Source organism: Monodelphis domestica, chromosome 1 (genome assembly GCF_027887165.1).
Source record: "Monodelphis domestica isolate mMonDom1 chromosome 1, mMonDom1.pri, whole genome shotgun sequence".
NCBI lineage: Eukaryota > Metazoa > Chordata > Mammalia > Didelphimorphia > Didelphidae > Monodelphis > Monodelphis domestica.
This window is the reverse complement of record NC_077227.1, coordinates 420,559,309-420,583,080: the sequence shown is the minus strand read 5'-3', so window position 1 is coordinate 420,583,080 and position 23,772 is coordinate 420,559,309. Positions and strand designations below refer to the sequence as shown.

Sequence of the window (23,772 nt, the reverse complement as noted above, 5' to 3'; positions counted from 1 at the left end):
GCTTCACACTTTTATTCTCTTGGGATTGGTGAGAGATCACTACATTGAGAAGGCTCCAGGAACCAACATTTGCCAATTTCTTGCCATGCTACTATTCAATATCTACCTTCCCCCAATTCCACTTCTCTCATCTTACTTTCTGCTTGCTGTCCTTATTAACAGTAATCAAATCACTTTATTTTTCTGGGGAAAATGCATAATTTAACTGCTATGAAATTTTAAATTAAATCTCAAATAATAAAAATATTATATTTTAAGGGTTTATTAAATGATCATTAGAAATAAAGGAATAAAGAAGATACAAAATAAAAACCACATGCCCATGGCTGGTTAGCCATTTTCAAAATCCCCACCTTACCATCATCAGGGCTGATTGTTGCATCATGCCAAAGAGGGTATGGGAGGAGTTACAGCCAATTAAATACCAATAACTAATGTGATCTCATCAACATGGAGACACAGGAGAGATTATAGGGAATTTTGGGGAAATACTAAGGACTTCTGGGGAATGAAGTCAAAGGTTCAAAATCTCCATGTATACACTGCTCAATATTCCACACACCATCTCTGACTTGATCCTTCCTTAGTCACCACTCCCTTTGTCTCCTCATATTATATAAAAAACTCCTTGAAGTCCGGAAATATCTTACATTGTGTATTGGCATCCAGATTGGCACCGTACCTGACATATCATGAGCCTTCTCATTCATTCATCTTGCCAACTAGCTTTGTCTCAGACACTTTGCCCTTTGTGGTCATGTTCCTTAGCAGAGACCTCTAGCAAATCTCCTAATTCTGGGGTAGAGTGGGAGGGGACCTTCTTTCCCAGCTGTTTCCATAAGAGGTACAACTAGGCATTTCTCCTCATCCTTGGAAGGTACTATGATTAAAATTCTCTGGAGACTATTTATTAAGTTATGATTATTTGTTAGTAAAAGTTGGAGTAGGGGGCAGCTGGATAGCTCAGTGGATGGAGAGCCAGGCCTAGAGATGGGAGGTCCTGGGTTCAAAGCTAGCCTCAGACACTTCCTAGCTATGTGACCCTGGATGAGTCACTCAACCCCCAATTGCCTAGCCCACACCACCCTTTCTGCCTTAGAACCAATACATAGTATTGATTCTAAGACAGAAGGTAAGGGTTTAAAAATATTGGAGTAAGGTAGCCTAACTAATCTGAATTAGCTGGGCTTGTCTCCGTTCACTAGCCCAAAGCACCCACGTCAGGAAGAGTCTCCAGCCCATAAGAGATAGATGCTTCCTCCCACCCCTCTCTTAAAATTCTCAGTGATGTCACTCCTCCTGAGTCTTTCTGGTTGGATAGACTTGACCTCAGCCCAGGTCAAAGCTTAGTCTTCCTGGACACCTAGAGTCATGTAGGACTAGAGACCAGGGAGCGATGAGGCATCTGGTATACATGCCTAGTCAAAAGGTGGGACTGATACTAACCAAAATGGGTTTTCAAAAAGAAAAAGAGGTACAATTTATATTAAATTCACAAACCAGGATCATGATACCTGTCTGTGTCCAAGTATCTGAAGAACTATCCTGTGATAAAGGAATTAGATTTATCCCTGCTTTACCTGAGAAGACCAACTAGGAGAAATAAGTAAAAGGCACAGAGAAAGATTCTTAATTTAGGCTGGATGTAAAGGAAATTTCTTACCTTTAGAGCTATTCAAAAGTAGAAAAGAGGGGGCAGCTGGGTAGCTTAGTGGATTGAGAGCCAGGCCTAGAGACAGGAAGTCCTAGGTTCAAATTTGACCTCAGACACTTCCCAACTGTGTGATCCTGGGCAAGTCACTTGACCCCCATTGTCTAGCCCCTACACAGTATTGATGCCAAGATGGAAGGTAAGGGTTTTTTTTTTTTTAAGTAGAAAATATTCCCTCAAAAATTAATAGATACTGCTAGTTCTATATCCCAAATAGATCAAAGAGAAAAGGAAAGATAATTTCTGAAATAAAAATCTCATATCTAAAATATAGAGAGATCTTTGTCAAATTTATGAGAATAAGTGCCATTCTCCAACTGATAAATGATCAAAAGATAAGGACAGTTTTTGGATGAAGAAATCAAGATTGTTTAGGTATATGAAAAAGTGCTCTAAATTACTACTGATCAGAGAAATACAAATCAAAGAATTTCTGAGATATCATCTCATACTTAGCAGATCAAGGGGATCACATAAAAGGGTAATACAGGGATTGATGAAATGGAAAGAAGAAATAACAAATTTTAAGAAATTACTATTCAAATTTGGTCTTTTAAAGACTGAATTTCATCCCTGGCTTTTTGGTCATCCTTCTCCTTCTGGTCTGATTTTCTTTGGAGGTCATCTTTCATCTCCTTTGCCTCATTTTCAAGCTGATTAATTTTGGCTTTCAAGACACTATTTTCTGTTTCCAGATGATTTCTTTTGCTTTTTAAGTTCTTTTCCCAGTTGTCTTCAGCCTCTCTTAATTGTGTTTTGTAACCTCTTGTTGTTACATCTTGAAATTCTCATGGGTGGACACCTGATAAGGAGATTGGAAACTGAGGGGAAATGGATAAAGGAGAGAAAGAGAGAGACACAGGAATAAAGACTCAGAGACAAGAAGTTAAAAAATATGGACTACATGTTACTGATATCCTCAGATGGATTTTAGAGGAAGTTCCACATGTGCCCTTAAACTTTTATTGGAGAATTTAGGAATGTGGAGTGGGAGGTAACTAATGAACATGTGACATGGCATAGGCTTTAACACTGGCTCAATTGACAATCACATAATCAAAAGATGAGGAGGTTAATCAAACATGTGACTTGGAAAGGAATGTGGTCTAACAAGGTGTGAGCTAGGACCCTGTGACAAATAATGTCCTGCTCAGGAATTCTTTTTGTCCTTTGGACTGAAGATTTGGCAATGCAATAATCCATAAGTAACATGACCATGAGTCTGGTATATGAACACATAAGATACAATATCAATACATGAATCATACTTTCAAGATGCTAATATGCCTGGTATGCTACATGTTTTGAATTATATTTTGAGTTCTTACAAAGCCTGTGTCCAATTCACTGGAGTTTCTGGGTTTTGCTTGGTGTTCCTTGATCTTCCTCTGTTCTATTTGCTCTTTGTTCATTTCCTGGATAGAAGCTGTCGATTGTCATTTCTTTTTCTGATGTTTACTCATATTTCCCCCTTCTTTTCCCCCTGTAGTTGCCTATAGTCTTGCTCCTCTCATTATGTGCTGGATCTGTGGGTTTGGGCTGTTCTGTCCTGAAGGGGCTTCTTCCCTGTTCTGCTGATTGATCAGGTTAGTCATATCTTCCCTGGCTAACAGCAGAAGCTGAAAAGGAGCTGGGCTTCCTGCCCTATTGTCAAGGTTGTTGCCTGTAGTTTGTTGCAGCTTTTGCCCTGGGAGCTCAGTCAGCAAGGCTCTCAGAGAAGTCTGTGGGGGAGGGGTGTTGGAGCTTGAGATTCCCTACTCTCTGAAGGCTTCTTATCTGCCCATTGATGAGATTGAGCCAGGGTGGAGGAGTTGGTCTGCAATGCTGGATGTGCCCTAAGGCTAAAATCTCCTGAAAGGGGAGGGGGGAGGGGCAAGATGTAGTGTCTTGGCTGCAACTAGGCTGCCTGCTCTGTGCTTCTCCTCCAGCTGCCTCTATGCCACCTGTGTTCTATGCCCTGAGTCTGGCACAGCTTTTCCAGCAAGGTACTCCTTCCAGACTAGCTCCCTTGTCTGCCCAGAGATTCCAGCCACCACCGGAGGCTCAGCGCTATAGGTGGGGGAGGGGTCCTGAGACCTTCCTTCTTCCTTCCCCTTAAACCTGCATGTTCTAGAATTCAGGCTTTTTGTGGGGGGGCATACCTTTTAAGTTGGGTCCAGGAGGAGGGTTCCCTAGATCTGTCCTGTTGTTAGATTTGGTTTTCAGTCCCCTCAAAGCATTGTGGTTTTGATTGCTGAGAGTTTATGGAGATCTAAACTGTTGCTGTCTCTAAGCCACCATCTTGACTCTGCCCCTCTAATTTGGTCTTTGAGATACATCTCCTTTAAACTATTATTTGAATATTTTACATCAGAAGTAACCTATGAATTGTTGATTCTTTCTTAGCTGAATGGAAGTTGTTGCTGCATTTCAATAAATGATGAATATAAAGAATTCAGTGAAGTATAAGAAGACATGTGAATTAATGGGAAATGAAGTAAGTAGAACCACGAAAACAATATAGGAAACAGAAGAGAGTACAAATATAATAATCAAGGTTGTAAGAAAATGTACTACTTTCCTTTCTTTGCAGAAGTGACGAGAATATGAGGGTAGTACATTGCAGACACTGTTAAACTCAGTTGGTGTGTTGTTTAGTTTTGTTAAACTTTTTTATTCTTTATGAAAAGAAATTACTCTGTGCTTAGAAAAAGGAAAATATATTTGGAAGTAAAGATGTTATCAAAATTTTTATTTAGAGAAAGACAGGCAGTCAAAAACTCCCCCCAGACATATTTGATATAAATTATATTTAGTTGAAGAGATAAATCAGCTTTGGTCATTAAAAAGGTTAGGTATAGAACACAATAAGAAATCTTATGAGGGGGGCAGCTGGGTGGTTCAGTGGATTGAGAACCAGGCCTAGAGAGGGGAGGTCCTGGGTTCAAATCTGTCCTCAGACATTTCCTAGCTGTGTGACCCTGAGCAAGTCACTTAACCCCCATTGTCTAGCCCTTACTGCTCTTCTGCCTTGGAACCAATACATAGTATTGATTCTAAGATGGAAGGTAAAGGTTTAAAAAAAAAGGAAAGAAAGCACAACAGTGAAAATGTCATAAATTACCAATAGAAAACATTCATGGCAAAATTTCCTTTATCTGACATAATTTTTGAATTTTTTCAAAGATTACTACTGAATTTTTGCCTAGATTTTATTCCGTCTTAGTGGAAGGAGTTCTCACACTAATGAAATCACAGATCTTTCTTGTATTTGCATGATTTTTGCAGAGTCCACATGGAAGAATTCCCTATATGGTGAGGTGATACAGATGTTTCCTTTTGAAGAAGACATGTTTATTGCTTCAAGCCCTGGAATGCTGAAAATCTTACTAAATCACCTATGTCAATCTGGAAAAAACACAACTACCAAAGTAGTTATAATCAAGGGTCTTTAATTGGGGAAAGGAGATTATAATTTTGGAAACCACAAAGAATCATAGCACTGGGATTATAATCTGGGATGCCACATAGAGCTTTTACATGGGGACTTCCATTGAACTACAGAAAAGGGGGAACTTAAATAGGTTTTTGGAAAGGACAGGGAGCAATAGTCAGGTTAGTTCATGAAAGTGTAGGGGTAAATGCAATAGCCAGAGGCTAGGATAATTGGGAAAGGTTCAGATTCCAGAGGTTTGATGGTCTTCTTCAATTTCAATTCAAGGCAAAAAGTTAAGGCCTGGCAGAGGCAAGACTAATTCAAAGTCAGCTCAGTTTTTATCTGTCTTTTGTGTCCTTTGGGAAAGAGTTAATCTAGAGATTCCCTAAAAATGAAGCCATTGCCTAAAAGAGTTTGGCATTATAATCCACACAGGAAAAATCAAGTGGATGAAAAAAATCTATTTTCTACACTATGATGTAGATAAACCATAGCTTGTATGTCTGAGACAGACATGGTAGAGGAACAAAAATTAGTCACAGGTTTGAATGAAAAGAAGATAATTTGCCTCAGTTTCCTAATCTGTAATATGAGCTAGAGAAGAAAATGGCAAATCACTCTAGTAGTTTTGCCAAGAAAACATCAAATGGGGTCACACAGAGTCAGACACAAGTGAAATGAATGAACCACCACCACAACAGGAGAGTAAGCTGAACTGCATTTGGTAAAATTTACAAACTTCTTGACATAAAGGATTATATTTTTAACATCAGGTTTTTTCCTAATACTGTTGTACTGAGAAGTAGTATGGCAAGCAGAATAGAATGTTGGCTGTAGAATTAGGAAGAAGTGGATTCAAATCCTTCCTCTGACACATACTGTTTGTATAGACCCTGCTCAAGTCATTTACTTTCTCAGAACACCTGGCAACATGTTGACTCTGTTGTAGAGCAGCTGCTTATCTACATGGATAGAAGGAATTTTTTCAGTGAAAGTTCCCTTGACCCAGGGGTCCTCAAACTATGGCCCGTGGGCCACATGCGGCCCCCTGAGGCCATTTATCCGGGTCCCACTCTACTTCCAGAAGGGACACCTCTTTCATTGGTGGTCAGTGAGAGGAGAACTGCATGTGGTGGCACTGCAAAGCGTGGCATCACTCATGTACAGTACTACTTCTGGTGACATAATCCTTTACGTGGCACCTTGTTCTGAGAGTAACTGAATGAGAACGAGGCGCCATGCAAAGGATTATGTGGCTGCACGATGGAAGATGTCAACATGGTTAGTGGAGATCTGGGGGAGGGGATTCCGCACTGTGTACACTGCTGCCCAGTATAGTGGTGGCAGTGATGGGCCTGTGCAAGGTGTGACAGGCCCATCACAGCCAGCGCTACAGCCTCCTCCGCTATCCCAGACAGTGGTATATAGATTTGTTCATAGTTTTTTGTTGTTGTTTTTTTTATAATCCAGCCCTCCAACGGTCTGAGGGACAGTGAAATGGCCCCCTGTATAAAAAGTTTGGGAACCCCTACCTTGACCAATGAATTCATGGGTTCAAATTCCCAAAAATTATTGTATGACTGTAATTCATGAAATAACAATCTCCAAAGTTTAAAACTGCCTTAAAAGAGGTGAAAAAGTACATATTATTTCAGAGAAACCTGGAGAAACCTTCATGAACTGGTACAAAATGAAGTAAGCAGAACAAGGAGAATACTGTACACAGTAACATGTACAATGAATAACCATGAATGACTTAGCTATTCTTAGCAATACAATGACCAAAGACTATCCCAAAGAACTCATGGTGAAAAATGCTATCTGCCTCCAGAGAAAGGCCTGATGGAATCTGAATTCAGACCAAAGCACACACTCTATTTCACTTTCTTTATGCATTTTTTGTTTTCTTTCTTCATTTGTTTTGTGGAAAGAACTAATAAGGAAAAATGTTTCACTTGACTGTACATGTAATATAAGATTTGTAAGGATAATTTAGGATTGTGACCTAATCTAAATTTAATTTTTGGTTGCCAGAGGATATACCAAATAAAAATACCCAAGTCAATTTGGAAATATATGGTGGTTTAATCAATAGATAGGGAAGAAATCAAGGAGAAGAGAGAGGGAGAGGGTGTAGGATTTCTCCCGCCTACCCTGTGACAGGGGGAGTTCAAAATTCTCCGCCACAAGGTTTTTTAAGAAGATTAGAGGCTTCTAAGTGGATAGTGTTTGGAAGGTAAAAGAGAAAGAATCAGCCTAAAACTCGGAGTGATCTCAGAGAAGACACATCACCGAACTAGGTTACTAGGCTTCCTCCAGTATGGTATCAAGGAAAATTCACCACTAAAAACTGGACAATAGCAGCTGCCATGCCAAGATGCCAAAATGCTCAGTCAGCTGCCGCCAGCCACCTTTCCGCCATCCCAGAGGCTGGAGAGAGGAAATGACGCGAAATATATAGACGATTTTACATCACTTTCCTGCATCTCACATGTACCAATGATGTCTTAGGCTTGACTTAGGACAGCCCAGGGATCTGTCAGTTGTTTCTGATTTGTCATTTGCTAGCACATTTCTGTCATAGGCCATCCTCTAAAACACTTAATCCTTAAGTATGAGTATAGACATTTCTGATTTTGTTAGACTAAGTAAGGTGGAGTAATCTAAAGTTCACGGATTGCTTACCATCTCAAGAGGGGAAAGGGAGAAAGAAGGAGAAAACTCAAGACTCAGATTAAAAAAAAAACAAATGTTAAAAATTGCTTTTGCAAGTAATTGAGGCAAGATAACATTTAAAAATTTTTATAAAGGGGATTTTAAGAGGGGGAAAAAAGCACATATTGCATATGATTGGGTTTAGGTCCGTTATGAACGAAGAATTGCACAAGAGAAATGAGGTCAAAAATATCATCAAAAAGATGTATAATCCAAAAATATGGACTGATCAAATACCATGAGCAAAGGATAACCAGTAAATACCGTAAGTGTTCCACTGGCATCTCCACAATGTCAAGAGACCTCATGGAAGGTCCCTACATGTAGAGTAATAGAGTGCTTATATAGGATTTATAGGAAGATATGGGCAAGAGTCACAAAAGAAAAGAAGGCATGAATGAGTGAAGATCTGTACCACAGAAGGGATATCCTTATTAATGAAACCACTGGTCCATCAAAATATGGTTTTTGAAAGAAAATGTGATTAGAGAGTTTCTTCCCTGGAACAAAAAAAGCAAGTACACTTGTATTAAGAAGCTCCCTCCTTCCCTGACCCCACCCTCACCTTACCTCCCAATCTATCCCACACAACTTTTTATGAACTTGGAGCAGCACTAGACTCTGTCTCTTCTTTCCCCCCTGCCCCATTCTAGTGTGAGAAATAATTTGACTCCTATCCTAACCCTAACCCTGCCCATCTTAAATAGAAAATTATTTCCTGGTAATTAGTTCCAATCAGTATTATCTACTTTAATGTGATTTCATAGAGATCATGATTTGTTACTTATTAACATACTGTAATCAGAAGTTGCTAGTCATAGTTCCAGTTCCAGTTCATGGTTTCATAATTATTAGAAACGAGTCTTTTTTCACAGTTCTAGATCAGACTTTAATCTAATCAACATGACTTGAAGGGAATGGCCATGACTAGAAGGGGAAATTCCACCTAGATGTCACAAGTCTCAGTGGTGTAACAATTAAAATTGGTTTTGCCAATAGATGTGAAGGGGGAAACTGGTTTGACTAAATATGAGTTAAAAAATGAGATTGTGGTTGCTGTTTATAAAATAATTAACTTCTTAAGTCAGAATAGTTGTTAGTAGCTTTGAACAATTTAGTTTAACATAAATATAGTAAAAGAGATATGTAGGAAAGAAGTAGGAAGTATTGCCTAGCTAGATACCCTAAAATTGCTGTCCGAAGAAGTCCAGCTCTCCACCCGGCAAGGGCTCCCTCAAGGCCCCATCTCCACGTGGAATCGTGGCAGTCTCTTCAGCCAGTCACAGTGGTGTCTTCAACAAGGGTTCCACCAACGCATAACCAATAGAATATACTTTTTGACAGGCTTTCTCTATTTCACAACTCAGTTTACTCCCACTCATAGACATCCACTCTAGTACCTCCTAGAATTACTACTTTTCTGTGACTGTCCTGTTTAATCCAGATGATCTCACCCCATCCCAATATAGATGGTGATTTATGTAATCCCTTTGGAGTCTTAAGTGTCCAAGGCAATATGGCATAGTAGAAAGGATACTGGACTTGGAAGAGAGAATTTGAGTCTCATTTCTGCTACCTAAAACATGTAAGACTGAGCACATTTAATTATCTCTAAGATACCCTCCAGTCTCAAACCTATGAGTCTTTGAAAGGCTTACATTGCAGAAGCTGGTTGACATAACTTTATATTCTCAATGGCTTGTTTGTAATGTGATTGCAATAGTGTGCCCTCATTTGAGAGACCTCATTAGTAATGCTATTTATTGTTACATGAAAAAATGCTCCAAATCGCTTTTTTTTTAAAACCCTTACCTTCCATCTTAGAATGACTACTGGGGGGAGCTAGGGGTAGTTCAATGGATTGAAAGCTAGGCCTAGAGACGGGAGGTCCTAGGGAGGTCCTAGGTTCAAATCTGGCCTTAGACATTTCCCAGCTGTGTGACCCTGAGCAAGTCACTTGACCCCCATTGCCTAGCCTTTACCACTCTTCTGCCTTGGACCAATACACAGTATTGATTGCAAGACCTCCTAGCTGTGCCCTCAAGTCACTCTTGATTAGAGAAATGCAAATGAAAACAACTTTAAGATACTACCCAACACCTATCAGATTGGCTAACGTGACCAAAAAGGAAAATGATAAATGTTGGAGGGGATGTGGGAGAATTGGGACACTAATATACTGTTGTAGAACTGTGAACTGATGCAACCATTCTGGAGAGCAATCTAGAACCAAGCTCAAGGGACCATAAAATCATACATACCCTTTGACCCAGCAATACCACTACTAGGTCTATATCCCAAAGAGACCAGAGATAAGGGAAAAGGACCTACCTGCATAAAATATTTTTAGCAACTCTTTTTGTAGTGGCAAAGAATTGGAAACTGAGGGGTTGTGTGAAAATTAACACTAGCCTGTATCCTTTTTTTTTTTTGGCACCCCAAGATAACTTTTGGATTTTAAAGCAAAGGCTCTTACTTTGGAACCTCTGAATGACATCTCTCTGAGGCAGTGTGTCTTAGAGTCCTCCCCACAATGTCTGGAGACTCTGTACCTGTGATATACAGCATTCTAAAGACCAACTGGTGTCTCCTGGCCTGGTATGGTATGAGGTTGGAGTCCACCAAATCAGAGGAGCTCAGGAAAAGGACATCACAATGGGGCATAACTTGGAGTAGGGGAAGAAAGTGGGTCTCTTTTGCCTTGGAACTGCAGACAGAATTGGTATTGAGGAGAGAGTAGTGGTAGTGGGGTGACTGTGCAGCAGACTCCGGGGAGGTATCTCAGAGAGTGCCAACATGAACAAACTGGCTCAGGGCTGGCTAGGGGAGTCTTAGCACACACTGGCTTGGTCTGGCTTGGGATTGGTGAGGGGAGGCTATGAAGCTGGCACAGCCAGTTTCAAGGAGGCTGCTAATTTCTCTGGTTCACTTTTTATTATTTAATAAATAACTATAAATCAAGATATAGTTTCCAGAGAATTTTAATATTAACAGGTGTCTATCATTTGGGAAATAGATAAATTGCAGTATACGGTTATAATGCAACACTACTGAGCCATAAGGAATGCTGAAGAGGATGAGTTCAGAAAAACCTGGAAAGACTTATATGAAGTGATGCAAAGTGAAGTGAGCAGAACCAGGAGGGCATTGTACACAGTAACAGAAATAATATGCCATGATCAACTGTGAAGAATTGTCATTATCAACAAAACTAGAGATTCATAATGAAAAATGCTATCCCTGGCCAAAGAAGGAACTGCTAGGGTCCCAGATCAAAGCATATCATCCTCCCCTTTATTTTCTTCATGGTATTTTTATTGGATGGGTCTTTTATCCCATGAGCAATGTGGAAATATGTATTGTATGAAAACACTGATATAACCTGTATGAGACTATTTACCACCTGGTGGAGGTTGTGGAGGAAGAAGTGAGAAAATCTGAAACCCAAAATGGCAAAAAGCAATTGCCAAAATTATTTATGCCTATAACCTAAAATAAATAAATAATGTCTGCTGTGATCAAAATAATCTGGGAGCAGGCAGTTAGGTGGTTAAATGGATGTAGAGCCAGACCTAGAGACAGAAGGTCTTGGATTCAAATCTGCTTTCAAATGTTTCCTAACTCTGTGGTCCTGGGCAAGTCACTTAACCCCATTGCCTAACCCTTACCACTCTTCTGCTTTGAAACCAAAACACAATATGGATTCTAAGATGAAAGGTAAGGGTTTAAAAATAATAATAATCTGGGATATGAAATGTCAATTAAGAGTTGAGTGGTAACTTTTCTTGGCCCATGCTCCTAGAAGCTGCACAGTTAATTAGCCCTAGTTTCCTCCTCCTTCGGACAGGGGACTCTAAAACTGAGCACCAAGATCAAAGACGAATTCCTCATGGGTGAAGACTCCAGATTAGACTATAAGATTAAATGGTCACTCAGCCAAAGATTCATTAACACTAATCTGCACCCCATTTATGGCACCTTGAGACAACCTTCTGATTTTAAAGCAAAAAATTTTACTTCTGAACCTCTGAACCATTTCTCTCTGAGGCAATGGGTGGAGTCCTCCCTACCATGCTAGGAGATGCTGTATCAGAAGACGGTGTGGTGACTCCTGGCACCTAGAAGACTCATCTCTTGTCCAGACTAAGATCAGAGTCTTCTGAATGAAAGGGGCTTGGGAAATGGACATCACAGGAAGCATAAATTGGAGTAGGGAAAGGAAGCGGGGGTTTCTGACCTTGGGATCAAAGATAGAGAAGGCAACTAAGAAAGTCCTGGTATGCCCCTTACCTGATTGCACAGCTGACTTGGGGAAAGAGGGAGATGGCTAGGAGAGTGCCAGCTTGGATGGTCTGATTAGGACCTGGCTGATAGAGTGCCAGCTTGGGTAATCTGGCTAAGGTACTGGTTAAGAGAGTGCTGGTGTGTTCAGGGTCTAGCTGGGAGCTGATGTAGCTGGCTCAGGGAGGAGGCTGCTAATGGAATGGCAGGTCACATGTGGCTGGTGCCTTTTCTTTCTCTGGCCATATTTTTGTTATTTAATAAAATAATTATAAATTTAAAATGTCTCCAGAGAATTTTAATCATAACACATTATTTACACAAAGCAACTGGTTCCTATAAAAGCATGGCTAAATATAGGCAGTTAGGTGGCAGAGTAGATGGAGTGTTAGAATGGGAGTCAGGGCTTCCATTTGGATTCCTGGGGGGCATAGATTCAATTTTTGCCTCAGACACTACCTGTGTAGCCCTGAGAAAGACATCTAACCCCTCTCATCCTCCATTTCTTCATCTATAAAATGGGGATAATAATAGCACCTGTTTCACAAATAGATGTAAGAATCAAATGAGATCATATTTGTAAAGCACTTTGCAAACCTTATAGAGCTAAATAAATGCTAGCTGACATCATCATCTTTATTAGTTTCTTTCTTGCTATTTATATTTATTTTCTGTCATAATTAAATTCTTTGCCTATTGGATTTCTATCTCTTGTCTGGGAATGGAAAATTTTACTGCATCAGACCTTGAGCTAGGAGTTGCAATGTTGATTGCCCAAAACAACCCAGCTGGATCTGCTGTAGTCATGTGAGACTTGAACTACATACAGACAGGAAAGTGAAAAGCACCTAGATCAATTTACCCCTTAAACTATCAGATAGAATAAAGAGACTGGGAGGTCATAATTTGACACAGTTCTGAAGTGTTTACTATTATGTTTAGGGGGAAGAAAGACAGGAAGAATATTGAAAGAGCTGTCTCCATGCACTCTACACCAATAAAAAAAATGTTTCAGGAGGTGCCTAAGTGCAACAGGGTGGGGTCAGTTTCTACCATGTAGTAGTAGGCTGGGGAGAGAGAGAACTTACAAGATGCAAGGCTGGAGACCTAGCTGTCAATCAAGAGAAGGAGTTTCCAAAACAGAATGTTCCCAGGGGTTGGCAGTTGAGTTGACCAGAGGGAGGGGTCTGGACTTGGAGTGACTCCCTCTCTCTCTGGAGGTTGGAAGCTGGCTGAAAAGACCCTGGTGGGGCTGACTTGGTTTTGGGGGTTCTCTAGCTTTGGACAGTTGAAGTTGACAAGAAGGAGAAACTTGGCTTTTGAGTTGGTGGTCTATATGAGAGTTGAGCTGGCCAAGAGAAACTGAGAGCCTTTGAACTTTGTTTCTCTCTGGGGTTGAAGCTGAGAAAAGGAGACAAGCCAGGCTAATTTTGTGAAGAAAAGGAAAGAAGATTTTGAACTGCTGTTGTCCTCCATCTCCCTAACTGTCTTAGAGTCACAGTTTGTGACTGGACTACTTTCTCAAACACTCCTTTAGATTAGGGAAATCCTCATCCCTCTTATCTCAGTTTCCCATCCTGTTATCACAATAAACCTCTTACCTGAGAAAGAAAACTAGAGTATTTTATAGTCCACTCAGGGGTGGAGGGAAGAAACCAAAGACTTCCAGAAGAGGGTGGTTAAGGGAGAGGGTGAGGGAGGAAGGAGGTTAGGAAATAGATTGATCTATCAGCCATCAGTAGGGATCAGTAGGCAAACCCCAGAGTAAACCCCAGAGTAGTTTCCCTGTGTACCAGTATCTCTGTGTGGCAGCATCCCTCAGTATTTTTCAATTCTATCTCTGTTACAAATAAGCAGTCTCAGGTTCCTGTAGCAGCTCTCTAGTCACAAGCCAGGGCATAGAGCATTCATTGCATGAAGAAACAGTTCCCCTCAGTTTACCTCTCTATTTCAACAAGTAATAGTTCTTTAAGTTTACTTATTCTATTTCTATTATTATACTATTCTGTATTATATATATATATATATAATATAATACTATTCTATTATTTCAACCATTCCCCAACCCTGACCTGAAGGGTGAAATAACAGATCCTGCGATTTTTGTCAAAAATCAGATCTGTAATTGAAGTAGTCCAAAAAGGGTGGGATAGAAAATTTGAAATAGATTAAACAGATTTAAAAAAAAAAACACTGACATTTTTTAGGGAACAGACCTGGCTTCCCTCCCCCCAGAAGGTCAAGCTGTTTATGCAGACAGCAGACCAGTCTCTACTTAGTTTGGGGGTGAGAATTAGAAAGGGCAAGAAGACAAAGGAATTTCAGGACTATCAAAGAGGTCAGGATGGAAGCAAGATAACATATGGCTGACTAGGGCTAAGTGACTAAAATAAACAGCTCCTAAATAAAAGCCCCCACATAAATCTGAGGATTGCCTCCTCATCTCCAACCCCACATTCCTGTGTCAGTGATAAGGTTTGTTTGATTAAGAGCCTATGTGTAAAATGAAATAACTTTGTATCTTGTAACATATATAAGCTATCCAAAATGTTAGACCGATGTAGCTTCCACTAGGGAAGTCTATCACAGCTGGTAGATTCTTTATTTGTTCTTTTATTAATAAATTGTGGTTCCAATAATTGAAATTCTGGGTGTTTGAACTCACTTTGTAAAGTGCAGCACTTGATAATGTGATATTTTCTCCAAGCTATTAGAAACTAAAATTAAAGTATTTTTTCCCAATTTATTCTATGGACTGGATGTCATTAAAAAAATATGTTGAATAGCTTATCTTGTAATAAGAGGTAGTATGTGGTAATGAGCAGAGAACTGGCCTTGGAGTTGGGAAGATGGATGGGTTCAAGGGCTGCCTCTTGCAAATACTGGCTGTGTGATTCTGGGAAAGTCATTCAACTTCTAAGTACCTTAGGCAACTAAGACTATAAGTTTCAAAGCAGGTGCCAGTCTGCTCTGGTAAAATTTCCACACTAGGTATTTCATAAATCAATTAAACCACTGGTTGTGTTTTAAAAAAAAATGTGGCTTAGCATTCAGCAAATCTTCTGGATGCTAATCTCTCTCCCAAAGTTTAAACAAAAGACAATTCCTGAAGCAAACACAGATAATCATGGAACCTCAAAGTCATTGCTTTGTAAAAGATTTAAAATTCATTAAAATTCACCTTTAGAAAATGGGATATTTTAAGAGCTAAAAGTTAGTAAAGACTATTGATGCTGGTACACTCAACCCTATTGCCCTTCTTTGTGTAGCTAGAGTATTCTTAAGGCTAGACTTCCCCACAGTCTCCATTCCCCCTTTTATGCAAACTTTATGAATTTTATCTGGGAACCAGATGGCATAAACTACAGTTTTGTTATAGAGTAGGAAACATGTTAGATTTGAAGTAAGAAGATCAGGATTCACATTCTAGCTACCCCACTTACTTTCTGTATGATGTTTGGCAAGCTATTTAACCCATCTGGGCCTCAGGTTCTTATGTTATAAAAAAGAGAACTATTGAGGATGAAGAAATCTAAGAAATCTTCCAGCTCCAAATCAATGTTCATTTTGGTTTAGATATTTTAATAACTTTATTCTTGTTTTTAAAATCCATACAATATGTCATCACCAGCAAATTTTAGCAGGGGATAATTTCTAAGAGTAATTTTACAAATAATAATATTTTGTTTTCCCCTAATTACATAGAAAAAATTTTAATATCCATTTAAAATTTTTTCTTAATTCCAAATTATTTCCCTCCCACCTTCCCTTTCTCATTCTCCTACTCCTCCCCTCTCCCCTCCCTGATATTGATTTTACATGCGCAATCATGTAAAACATTTTTCCATATTATATACAGTCACTTTGTAGAAGAAATCTCAAACAAAATAAAGAAACAGAAAAAAAGTGAAATATAATATGGTTTTGTCTGCATTTAGACTAGTTCTTTCTCTGGAAACAGCATTTTTCATCATGAGTCTCTGAAATTGTCTTGGATCATTGTATGCTTAGAACAATGAAGTAATTTACAATTGTTCATCAAAAAATATTGCTATTACTATTTACAATGTTCTGCTGCTCATTTCACTTTGCATTGTTTCATTTAAGTCTTTCCAGATTTTTCCAAAATTGCCCTAATCATCAATTCTTATAGCACAAGAGTATTCCTTTTTGATTATATACCACAACTTGTCCAGTCATTCCCCAAATGGAAAACATCCCCTCAATCTCCAAATCTTTGCTACCACAAATAGAGCTACTCTAAATATTTTTGTACAAATAGGTCCTTTTCCCTTTTTTTGATCTCTTAACAGTGACTGAAGTTTTATTTTGTCGTTAAGACTTTTGTTTTGGCACATGTTCATTGTAGTGTACCTCATTGTTTTCCAGTTACCAAAACTGCTAAACAGTTTCTTCTAATTAAATATGATGGAGATAATTTCTGTAGACAAATCTATCTGGCTAAATGCCACTAAATTAAGAAATTGTATGGAAAAATAAATTACCATTGAAAGTGGTTTCTGAGGTGAGTAAAAGATATAATTACAAGAAAGGTATAATTCTGAAAGTAGTATAAAATAATAATTTCCTGGAAGTTGGTTAAATGGAAATATTTCTTATTTATGCTGTCTCTCCTGTAATTCCTAGCTACTCTCCCAATGATTTCTATTTCCCAAGACTCTCAACTGGTCTTTGTTTATTCTAGTACAATTTCCTGAATGTTTCCTGAGGTTCCTAAAACAGAGGTAAATGTTCAAAGCCAACTTCTAGCACTTCCAGCTCAGCTTCCTGCTTAAAATTGAAACTGCCCACCACCCTAGTTCTTCTCCCCCTTTAGTCTTTGTTTCACTGTTCTGTTAACTTTCAATGGTTGATTTTAATTATTTTTCCAGCAAGAAAGAACTTGTTTAGCTTCTTCTACCTCATGGCAGCACTTCTCTTCCAGGGGCTAAACATATTATCCCCCAAATAAGAATGACTTAAGATTTCCTCTCCATCCTAGTTGAAGTGGGGCACTTCATAAAATGAGTCCAGACACCCAAAAATTCAATTATTGGAACCATTATTTGTTGATTAATAAACAATCTGCCAGCTGGGATAGACTTCCCTAGGGGAAGCTGCATCAGATTGACATTACAGGATAGCTTATATAGGTTACAAGATACAAAGTTATTTCCTTTCACAAATAGGTTCTTATTTGAGTCAACAAACCTTATCACAAACACTGGTATGTGTGGTCTGAGAAAATACTTAGCTTATTCAGGGATTATTAATATTTACTTAATTGTACTTAATTCACTTATCCCTAGTTAGCTAAGAGTTGTCTTGCATTCCATTCTGACCTCTTTGATATTCCTGAAATGCCTTTGTTTCTTGACCTTCCTAATTCTTAAACCTAGTCTAGTCTGTGCCAACATAAGCTGCTTGATCTCCTGGGGGGGGGGGGGGGCTGGGTCTGTTTCCTAAAAAATGCAGGAAGGGATTGATCTGCTTTATCTACTTCAATTTTATTATTTTCCCTTATTCGGACTACTTCATAGTCACCTTATACCAAAAAAGTTCCATCCTAATGATGCCTTTTTTAAAAATATAGTGCCCAGAGGTGGCATAGTGTAATAAAGAACCCTGAAATTTGCAGTCCCAGAACCTGAGTTCCAATCCTGACTTAACCACAAGCTTGTGTAACCTTAGGAAAGTCATTTAATCTTTTGGGACCTCAGTTTCCTCATCTAAAAAATAAGATTAGATGGGCTAGTTGACTTCTCAGCCTTTTTTAAATCTAGATCTCTGATTCTATTTGATCTGACTAGAGCAGGGAATAGTAAATCTGTTTACCTTTTTTCTGAACAATATGCTTTTATTAAAAGTCTGAGCCTTTATTTGGAATTTCATTGTAACAGGTGGATAAACCTAAAGCCATGGATCTAATAGGTCCTACCAAATCAGAAAGGAATCAAGTATAGCCTAGGATATGTTATTTACAGTGCAGTCCAAGTTAGGAGATGCTCATGACCAGAAATTTATTCACAGGGACTCATGAAGATTCCTTGATGCAGCATGAAGGGAATCCAAACTACAAAAGGATCAATACCAGTGAAGTTGGTAGACTCTTTAAGTAACAAAATATCAAGGATTATGCATGTGTATGTGTGTTTTAAACAGTGGTGCTACTATGTTGGCTTTTGAACAATCAAAATTAACTTTGGGAAAGTAACTGAAGTAGCCCCCAAAAGACCAAAGATGGAAAAATTAAAAAGAAGCAGATAGATCCCTGTCCAAATTTTTAGGAAACAGACCTGGCTTACCACCCCCAGGAGATCAAGCTGTTTATGCAGATAACAAACTAGTTTCTGCTTAGCTTGGGTGGCAGGAGACAAAGAGGAATTTCAGGAATATCAAAGGGTCAGCAAACTAACATTTGACTAAGTAAAGATAAACACTCCTTGGATAATAATCCCCTCATAAATCTAAGGGTTGCTTCCTCATCTTGGACCCCAGATTCCTGTATTAAAGTTTGTTTTATTGTCAGATAAGAACCTGTAAAGTGTATAAGCTGTCTCTTAATGTCAAACCAACGCAGTTTTCCATTAGGGAATTCTGTCCCAGCTGATAGATTCTTTATTTCTCTCTTTCATTAATAAGTTACAGTTCCAATAATTGAAATTCTAGGTGTTTGAACTCATTTGTGAAGTATACCACTTCATAACAACTTTCTTAAGCAGTTTCCTCATCTGTAAAACAGAAAAGTCTTAAATATATCATAGAGATGTTGTGAGTTCAAATGAAAGAGTGTAAGAAAGCGTTATAAGCTGCAAAGCTTTGACAAATGCAAAATATTTAGATTATAAAACCACATGTCTAGACCCGAGACATCAAAATTTATAGGATCAGATAATTAAAACTCAGAAGAGACCTTAGAAGCTCCTGAGCCCATCCCTTTCATTAGATCGATGAGGAAAATGAGATGCACCTAGGTTAAATTACTTATTCTAGTTCACACAGCTATTATATATCTGAGGCATGATGTGAACTTAGGTCTTCCTGATTCAAAATCCTATTATTTAATCTATGCCAAGCAGCCTCTTACATCTGTTAACATAGAAATAATGCAGAACTTACCAAAGTTGTCAGAAAATCCAAGTCTTTAATCAGGAAAGGGATAAGTCCAATATTTGGCCCTATACTCAGAGTCTGGCACCATGATTTTCACAGGGTTTACACCCTGGACTCTGGGGATATTATCCCTGGGAGTGCCAGATGATGACTCCAAAGAACAAAAGAATTTGGGGAACCTATATACCATTTGGGGGAAATCCAGGGGCAGGGAAATATGATTGACATTACTATAGCTACAAAGAAAATGGGAGTGTTCAAACTACATAGACAGAATACAATCAAGCTTGGGAAAAGAATCATAGCTAGAGGCTAGGGTGAAAGAGAAGGGGCTGCTTACAATGGATACTAAAAGGGTGGTCCCTGCCCAGGTGTGGATCTTCTTGGGAAAGGTTTTCTGATAAAATGGGGAGGGTCCATTATTCAGTTTGAAATTGCTAGCCTGAGATTTCCTTCAGGGTGGTTTCTCATAGGAATAGAGAACAAGTACAAACTTTGGGGTCTCCAATTTATAGTCTAGTCCTGAAACTTGGGGTTCATCAGATCTTACTAGGCTACATGTTTGGGGTTTCTAGATTCCATGTTGACACATCTTATATTAGGAATTTGCCTAGGAAGCAGCTAGGTGGTTCAAACTTAAAAAAAGTTTTTTGTTGTTGTTGTTTTTCCCCCTTTCTTAATTACCTTTTGGTAATTCTCTTGAATTCTGTGTTTGGGCATCAAATTTTCTGTTCAGGTCTGGTCTTTTCTTTACAAATGCTTGGAATTCTTCTATTTTATTAAATGACCATACTTTCCCCTGTAAGAATATAGTCAGTTTTGCTGGGTAGTTGATTCTTGATTGTAGACCTAGTTTCCTTGCTTTCTGGAATATCATATTCCATGCCTTTTGGTTCTTCAGTGTAGATACAGCCAGATCCTGTGTTATCCACACTGTAGTTCCATGGTATCTGAATTACTTCTTCTTAGCAGCTTATAACATTTTTTCCTTGGTTTGGTAGTTTTTGAATTTGGTTATAACATTCCTGGGTGTTGTCAGTTGGGGATTAAATACTGGAGGTGATCTATGGATTATTTCAGTCTCCAACTTTCCCTTTTTTTCTAGAATATTGGGGCAATTTTCTTGGATAATTTCCTGTAGGATGCTGTCCAGGCTTTTTCTTTTGTCATGGTCTTCTGGTAGATCAATGATTCTTAAGTTGTCTCTCCTGGACCTGTTTTCTAAATCTTCCATTTTGGGATGAGGTATTTCATATTTTCTTCAATTTTTTCATTCTTTTGATTTTGCTTTATAGTTTCCTGCTGCCTTGTGAAGTCACTTAATTCTAGTTGTTGTATTCTGGTTCTTAAAGACTGGATTTCATCCCTGACTTTTTGGTCATCCTCCTTCTGGTCTGATTTTTTTTTTTTCTGGAGGTCATCTTTCATCTCCTTTGCCTCATTTTTAAGCTCATTAATTTGGCTTTCAAGACTATTTTTTAATTTTAGTTCAAGTGTCTCTGTTTCCAGATGATTTATTTTGCTTTTTAAGTTCTTTTTCCAATTGTCTTCAGCCTCTCTTAATTGTGTTTTGAATTGTGTTTTGAGTTCTTCCAAAGCCTGTGTTCAATTTGCTGGAGTTTCTGTGTTTTTGCTTGGTGTTCCTTGATCTTCCTCTGTTACATTTGCTCTTTATTCATTGCCTCGATAGAAGCTGTCGATTGTAATTTCTTTTTTCTTTTTATGTTGTTTGCTCATATTTGCCCCTTCTTTTCCCCCTGTAGTTGCCTGTAGTCTTGCTCCTCTCATTATGTGCTGGATTTGTGGGTTTGGGCTTTTCTGTCAGCCTTCACCCTTGAAACTTAGTCAGCAAAGTTCTCAGAGCAGTATGTGGGGGAGGCATATTGGAGCTTGAGGTTCCTTGCCCTCTTAAGGTTTGACAAGATTAAGGAGTTGATCTTGCAGAGCTGGATGTACCCTGAGGCCAAAACCTCAGGAAGGGGGGGGGGCGGCTTTATGGAGTGTCTCAGCTGCAACTGGGCTGCTTTCTCTGAGGTTCTCCTCCAGCTACCCCACCACCACCTGTGTTCAAAGCCCTAAGCCTGGCACAGCTTTGCCCACAAGGTACTCCCTCTAGACTTGCACCCTTGCCTCCCCCGAGATTCCAGCCACTGCTGGAGGCTCAGTACTGTAGGTGAGGGAGGAGTCCTGGGACCTTCCTTCTTCCATCCCCTTAAACCCAAGTGTTCTCAAATTCAGGCTTTGGGGGAGGGGGGATACCTTTTAAGTTGAGTCCAGCAGGATGGTTCCTTAGTTCTGTCCTGTTGTTAGATTTGGTTTTCTGTCCCATAGGAGCATTTTGTTTTTAATTGATGAGAAAAGGTTTTCAGAGTTCTGAACTTTCGCTGCCTCTATGCCATCATCTTGACTCTCCCTCCCCCCCCACTCAGTCTGAAACTGCTAGCCTGGGATTCCCTTCAAGTTTAACAGGGAACAAATACAAACTTTGGGGTCTCCAACCTACAAGCTAGTCCTAAACCTGGAGTTCACCAGATCCCACTAGGCCACAAGTCTGGGGTTCCTAGTTTCCATGTTGATAGCTATATATAATATATAGCAGTAGTATATAGTTCATATACTATAGATATAATCTATATGTGCCTATATAAGACATATATACATTCATACATGTGTTGACTGGAAAAAACACAGAGCTATTAAATAGTCAAAAATCACTCTTTAATCAAGGAAAAGGGGTTCAGTGTAATAGTAAGTCTTTACACAGAGCAGTGCACCACATGCCAATGCAGAGTCCAAGGACTGAACTCTGGTTGCTCTGGACACTGACCCCTGGGAAAGCCAACCATACTAGATTGGACAATTCCAGGGAACAAAAGAATTTGGGGAACCTATATACCATTTGGGGGAAATCCAGGGGCAGGGAAAGATGATTGACATTACTATAGCTACAAAGAAAATGGGAGTGTTCAAACTATACGGACAGCATACAATCAAGCTTGGGAAAGTAATCATAGCTAGAGGTTAGGGTGTAAGGGAAGGGGCTAATTACAATGAATACTAAATGGGTAGTCTGGCCCTGGTGTGGGTCTTCTTGGGAAAAAGTCTCTGATACAATAGAGGAGACTACCTAAAACAAAGAAAGTCCTTAGCATATGCTTAGTCCTATCCAACTAGGATTGTCATTCACCAGAGGGTCCATTATTCAGTCTGAAACTTCTAGCTCAGATTCCCTTCAGGGTGGATTCTGAAGGGAACAGGGAACAAGCACAACTTTGGGGTTTCCAATTTACAAGCTAATCCTGAAACTTGGGGTTCATCAGATCTTACTAGGCTACAAGTTTGATGTTTTTAGATTCCATGTTGACACATACATACTCACCTATGTATACATATATATATACATCTGCACATGTTTTGCTGCGGTTATTCTTGTTTAGTCACTTTCAATCATAGCCAACTTTTTGCAACCCCATTAGGGTTTTCTTGGCAAAAATACTGATGTGGCTTGCCATTTTCTTCTCCAGCACATTTTATAGGAAACTGAGGCAAACAGGGTTAAATGACTTGCCAAGGATCACACAGCTAGGAAGTGTCTGAGGCCTGGTCTTCCTGACTCCAGGCCTGGGCACTCTAACCACTTATACCACCTAGCTGCTTTATTATTATTTACACACACATATATGAATATATGTTATTATTTTCATATATATATTACAAAATATGGAACAACTCAAGGGATATATATGTGTATATATAAACCTATAAAAAGCATTTTTCATCCCTACAAGTGTAAGGCTAATAAACAAAAATAGCAATAATAGTCAAATTTAAATTGAAATGACTATATGGACCTAAAATATCTTTTGTTGAAAACTCTTGGACTTTATTAAAATGCATACTTTTATTTTTGGTTACAAGGGTAACTCTCTACTGGATAACAAAAAGATGATTTATTCAGAAATGAAAGTAATTTAAAAGTAAAAGATATGTTAATTTTTTAATAGCACTTACTTAAAATGAAGGTAGAACATGCCACCATTCACCTCCATTCATCCCAGAGCAGCTCATCTCTTTGGTTCATCCTTTCCCTTGGCTAAGAGAATAAACACTATGGTTATACTTGTTGCAGACACTAAAGTCTGGAGTCCATAGGACAATGGCACCATTGCCTCTTCATTTTGTTTTTAAACCCTTACCTTCTGTCTTGGAATCACTAACTGTGTATTGGTTCTAAGGAAGAAGAGCAGTAAGAGCTAGATAATGGGAGTTAAGTGATTTGCCCAGGGTCACACAGCTAGGAAGTGTCTGAGGTCAAATTTGAACCTAGGACCACCCGTCTCTAAGTCTGACTCTCAATCCACTGAGCCACTCAGCTGCCCCCATTGACTCTTCATTTTAAGGCACATGACAATTTAAACATTCTGGAGGGTAATCAGCCAAAACATAAAACAAGAAGCTTACACACACACACACACACACACACACACACACACACACACACACACACACACACACACACAAAGATCTAAGGGTTGGA

The 23,772-nt window shown here is 39.0% G+C and overlaps 1 protein-coding gene across 1 annotated transcript in view; it reads left to right on the top strand.

Annotated features, from left to right (window-relative positions):
- PHF19 (PHD finger protein 19) overlaps positions 1-7,544 on the top strand; it is a 53,872-nt gene extending 46,328 nt beyond the window's left edge. The window contains exons 15-16 of the transcript XR_008915263.1: positions 4,097-4,187; positions 4,979-7,544. The gene's annotated coding sequence lies outside the window, so the exon portion shown is untranslated. The remainder of the gene's footprint in view (positions 1-4,096; positions 4,188-4,978) is intronic.
- The last annotated feature ends 16,228 nt before the right edge of the window (positions 7,545-23,772 follow it).